Source organism: Physcomitrium patens, chromosome 1, assembly GCF_059467195.1.
Source record: "Physcomitrium patens ecotype Gransden chromosome 1, ASM5946719v1, whole genome shotgun sequence".
In the NCBI taxonomy this organism is placed as follows: domain Eukaryota; kingdom Viridiplantae; phylum Streptophyta; class Bryopsida; order Funariales; family Funariaceae; genus Physcomitrium; species Physcomitrium patens.
This window is the reverse complement of record NC_143410.1, coordinates 14,298,065-14,304,225: the sequence shown is the minus strand read 5'-3', so window position 1 is coordinate 14,304,225 and position 6,161 is coordinate 14,298,065.

The window sequence follows — 6,161 nt, the reverse complement described above, 5'->3', positions numbered from 1 at the left end:
GAGGAACTTAGTGATGTTCCTCCCATCAAACCTCCCAACCTTATCCACCACTACTTGTAAAGCTTTGGTGGTATTCTTATCCTCCCCATGCACTTATTGCCTTTCTTCCATAAATTGAGCAAATGCCTTGAATAAATCATGAGCACCTACTCCACTTGGTAATCCAAACCCAGGAACTTGATCCCCCATTCTAACTTATTGAGAATTTTAGTGCCTTAAGGCTCTCTCAGAGGAAGCACCAAATATGTCGGGGTAGAGAGAGTTTGCCTCAAGAAAGCGCTGGGCTTCTGGCTGTCACTAAATACTCAATCGAGTTTGGAATATAAGGGTAACAATTTTATATATATAAACTCCTCTCCTTTGGAGCAATTACATCAATATACAAGCCTTAAAATCCAAAGAACACCAAAATACTTGATAAGGTGTTATAAAAAACTTATATATCCTTATGAGGAATTTTTTCCGAAGTTCAACAGCTCATAACTTACGATCTAACCGTCTAAAAAACTCCAAATTTTACAAGGAGTACTGATATATCTTTGGCAACTACCACACCAAAATTCAACCGTAAATTCGTCTTGGATCTTGTGATATCTTGAAAACCCTAACTATAGCTTCAAACCCTAGCTTTTTTACACCCGTGTACAACTTCCTTCATATCTCACAAAGTAATTATTCAAATACTATGAAACTTTGATCTAAAGCTTCTTAACCCAATTACACACACTTGTGGAAATTTTGAGCCAAAAATTCGTCCAGAAACTCAAGATATGGCTTCACCCATAACTAGCAACAAAACGATATACTTACTGCCTTCAAATTACAAGTGCTATCTTCAACGCCTCATAACTCCTTCATCCAATCTTAGAATTCACTATACAGTAAGTAGAATGTGTAGCCGAGAAAATGCTCCCTCCAAATCCAGTCGCTGATCTTCCGTTGCTCTCCGTATTCGTATGTGATGCCCAAAAGAAGTGACAGTAGGTACGAAATTGACACCTTATCTTTGAACATTCATATCTTTTCCATAAAAACTCGAAATCACACAAAATCTTCACCCAAATTATACCCAAAACCCTAAACCTTCTGACCTTAGCCTCAAAAGCTCGAATGGCCTCGAAAGAGGAACCCTAATTCCTAATATGGCCTCGGGCAGCCTCCTCAAAGCCCATTGGGCATGGTATTCGACCAATAGGGATGAAGTTCTTCACCCCTTGCCTTCATCCAACCATGCCTTACTTTCATCCTTCCCAATAAGCCTCCTTCTAGTTATATTTTCATCTTTTAACTCCTCCCTTCCCTTAATCTTTATACTAACTATCTAAATCCTATATAATATAAACTCTATGATCAAACTAGATTAACTTCCAAATAATTTTTCTTATTTCAATTCATTTTAAATTAACATACTAACTATTCTAACTCACATTAAGACTTATAAACATATTACATGTTTTCACTAATTTTTACATACTGTAAGTAATTACAGTATGACAACGTAGTCCCTAATTGGATAGTATACATAGAGACAAGAGTGAAGCCTTCTTCACTCTTGTGAACTCCTTTCTTGCTTCTAGTCTAATTTCGAGGGTCTCTAGTTTTCTTGGCTTTTGGTAATAGCCATTCTAGTTTCTTTCTTAATACACATATCAAGTTATTTCTATTTTATCATCTTTCTTTGAGAGAAGTCTCACTTGTTATTTGTCTTAATCATGTTCTTGTCCTTAACATATTCACAAGACTACACTTACACTTTCAAAGCTTTGTCTAATCTAGATTAAAAGTGGATTACTCATTTTTCTTGATAACACATAAGCATATTAGAAGTTGCGCATTACCCTCTTATAAACTAATATTGTCCTTAGTATTTTTATTGTTTTAATTCCTCTCTTTCATTTGTCTTGAGCAAAATTAGACATATTTTCTTATCTAAGTATTATCATGGCAAAACTTGTTGAAAAGAAGAGTGCAATAGCACAAATGCAAGAACAATTGAGGGAGTTAATGCTTGCAATGCATCAACTCAATTTACCACCACAAGAAGCAAGAAGATTGGCAGGAAGTGAAGATATAGAAATGATTGGAGTTGCTTCAACATCTCCACCAAATCATGTGCCTTCTGCTATAGTGTTAGAGAACCAAGAATTGTCCTACCTGGGAAGTATGATGGAACTAGATCAAAGTTTAGAGGATTTATCAATCAAGTACAACTTGTGATTGAACTTCAATCCCAAAGCTATCCAACTCCAGGATCGTAAGTTAGATTCATTGCTACGCTTCTTTCAGGTTCAGCATTATCATGATTTTTATCTTTTTTTGAACGACGATATCCAGTATTAAATAATCTAAAGGCTTTTTTGGCAAAGTTTTGATCCATGTATGGAAAACATGATACAATTCGTATTACAACCAATAAGATCCGTATTTTACGATAAGACAATTGATCGGTAACATTGTATGCTTCACAATTTTGACAACTTGATAGTGGCATTCTAAGTCAATATCAAGATTTTTAAGATAATTAAGATGTATTTGAGAAGAAGAATGCAAATACTCTTCTAGAACATCGTTCCTATGACTGCTCAATTGACCTTCAAGAAGGAGCACAACTGTCATTTGGACCAATCTATAATTTATTTCAAAATGAGTTGGCTAAACTCAAGGAGTGTATTGAAGAAAATCTGGCCAAGAATTTCATATGCCATTCCAAATATCCAGCAGGAGCTCCAATTTTATTTGTGAAGAAAAAAGACAGATCATTGCAGATGTGTGTTGATTATTGAGGATTCAACAAAATCACTATAAAAAATAAGTATCCACTACCTTTGATATCTAGACTCCTTGATCAGTTCAATTAAGCTAAGATCTATACAAAAATAGATCTATGAGGAACATACAATCTGGTACGCATCAAAGAAGGAGATGAATGGAAGACTGCGTTTCGAACAAGATAGGACATTTCGAAATACAACGTCATGCCTTTTGGACTTACAAATGTACCAACAGCATTCCAACATCTAATAAATAATATCTTTTGAGAGTTTTTAGATGATTTTATGTGTGTTATTTAGACAATATCTTAATCTATTCTAAAAACATAGAAGAACATGAACTTCATGTTTGTCATGTATTACAAAAACTAAGAGATGCGGGACTCTATGCCAAGATAGAAAAGTGTGTATTTCATACTAATCAAGTTGACTTCTTAGGATACATCATTTCAAATGATGAACTTATGATGGATCTTAAGAAAGTTCAAACTATTATGGATTGAAAGATCCCCAAATTGGTAAGAAATGTCCAATGCCTTTTGAGATTTATCAACTACTATCGGATCTTCATCAAAGACTTCTCTCAAGTTGTAGCTGTACTTACACGTTTGACTTGTAAAGACAAACTTCAATGGAATCAAGAAGCAGAAGTAGCATTTGAAGCTTTGAAGACAGCCTTTGTTTTTGCACCAATCTTGTATCACATCGATTTTTCTAAACCATTTATTGTAGAAACAGATGCAATAGACTTTGCTTTGGCTGTCCTATTATCACAAATGGGAATAGATGATAAACTTCATCCAATAGATTTCATTCCAGAAAATTTACAGCACCCGAGATCAACTACGAGATCCACGACAAAAAACTTCTTGCAATCGTGGATTCGTTTCAAGAATGGCGCCATTATCTAGAAGATACTTCTAGCCCAATCATTGTATATACGGATCACAAGAACCTTGAATATTTTATGTCAGCACGTGTTTTAAATCGTCGCCAAGCCTGTTGGAAAATATCTTTGTCAAGATTCAAATTCAAGATTACTTATCGACCAAGAAAACAACAAGGTTTGTTAGATGCACTCTCTAGACGATCTTATCTTGAACCAAAGGAAGTAGATGCTCCTTTCGATTAACAACGAACAATCCTCTTAAAGCTAGAGCATCTTCATCTTCGAGCAATGAAATCAACACTAACTATTGATTCAACTTTTATTAAGCAAGTTCAGTCAAGTATGTCTTTTGATCCTCTTATTTGTGATATTAAGAGGAATCCTTCAAAGTCTCATAATACTTCCAAGTTTGAATTCAAGAAGAATCTATTATATTTTGAGAGACGCCTATATGTTCCAGAAGATGAAGCTCAATTACATGTTCTTCAAGCTCGTCATGACTTTCCAGCAATAGGATATTTTGAGTACAATAAAACTTTGAAACTAATATCTAGGGACTTTTGGTGGCACCAAATATGGAAAGCAGTCAAAGATTTTGTACAATCTTGTGATGTTTGCTTCAGATCTAAAACTCCTTGTCATCAACCTTACAGACTTCTTCAGTCATTATCAATTCCAGAACAACCATGGTCTTAAGTTTCTATGGATTTCATTATGGATCTTCTAATCTCAGGTTCTATGACTCTATATTTGTGATAGTAGATCGTTTTATCAAGATGGCACATTTTGTACCATGTACAAAATCTATCACAAGTGAAGAAACAACTAAGTTCTTTCTTGACAATATCTATCGCTATCATGGATTATCGAAGGATATTATATCAGATAAGGAAATTTAATTTGTATCAAGATTTTGGCGGACTCTTTTCAAGATTTTAAAAGTAGATATAAAACTATCTTCGGCATTCCATCTTCAAATTGATGGACAAACAGAGTATATTAATCAAGTTTTGGAATAGTATTTAAGATGTATCATTAACTACCAATAAGATGATTGGACAACTCTTTTGCCATTGGCAGAGTTTGCTTACAATAACACGGTACATTCTTCTATGAAACAAACACCTTTCTTTGTCAATTATGGTTATCATCCACGACTTGATATTTTTGACTTTTCAAAATTTAATAATCTTATAGCAAAAGATTTGGCAATTCATCTATTAAAGCTACATGCAATGATGAAGGTGTAGTTAAAAGAAGCTCAACAAAAACAAAAGGTCAATGCGGATGTCTATCGAAAGAAATAACCACCATTCCAAATGGATGATAAGGTATAGTTACTTCATCGCAATATCAAGACCACTCGTCCTTGTGACAAGTTGGACTATCCAAGGCTTGGACCATTTTTTATTTTTGTACAAATCAATCTAGTTGCATATCATTTCTACCTATCGGAGTCAATGAAAATCTATCCAGTATTTCATGTGACTCTTCTTGAACCATACAAGATAGTGGACATACCAAGAAGAAGACAAGCTCCACTTCCTATGGAAGTAGACAATAATGAAGAGTTTGAAGTAGATGAAGTCTTAGATTCAAGGCGGTGCCGAAATAAATTGGAATATCTTGTCCATTGGCACGGATATGATATTAGTGAACGCACATGAGAGCTAGTAAATAATCTTGTAAATACAACAAAGGTGGTAGAGGCTTTTTATCGACGACATCCATTAAAATCAAGATAAAAATCTTTCTTATAAAAGAAATAAGATCAAAGTAAGATAACATTCTACTTTCAATCCTTGTTTGTAGCTTCTTTGTAGTTGTAACGCTGAGAAGATGGAGAACCAACAACAAGTGGATTTGACTCAAGAGCCTTCGTTTGCTGACCTGCCGGATGAGACATTACAATTGTCATAACCTTCAAGACAATGCAATCGAAATGAAGATTTTTAAGAAATGCATGTTCTTCCTTGAATAGATGGCGAGATACAACGCATTTGATATCACGACCTTAGAAGGGACTCCCGATATTTGGTGATTTTACTAGAGGTAGGAACAACTCTTCATGGTGTTCCAAATGTTTTATTCGAAGGAAGTTATGAAGGCCTCAATAATGATCAATTAATTAGATGGTCTTCCCGCCTTGGTATGAGACACTACCCATGATTGAGATGCCCTATCAATCATCTTCGAAGAGAACAAAGATCAGAGTATGTGGCGAATACAATTTGTCGCATCATTGATTTCCTCAACATATGATTACCACTCTTCGTGGAACTCGTGCCTAGAAGGAGGGGTAATGGTATGGACATACACATGTAAGCCAATTATTACATATATAAATAGGTAGAAATAAATAAAAGTAGTTAAAAATAAGTTAATTCTTTAGTTTTTGATATACAAGCTTTCTAGAAGCTTTATAGATGCTGCTTTGACTATATAGGTGTCTTTAATTGACTTATTAGGTGAGAAACGTGGTCAACAAGTTGGCCATGTGC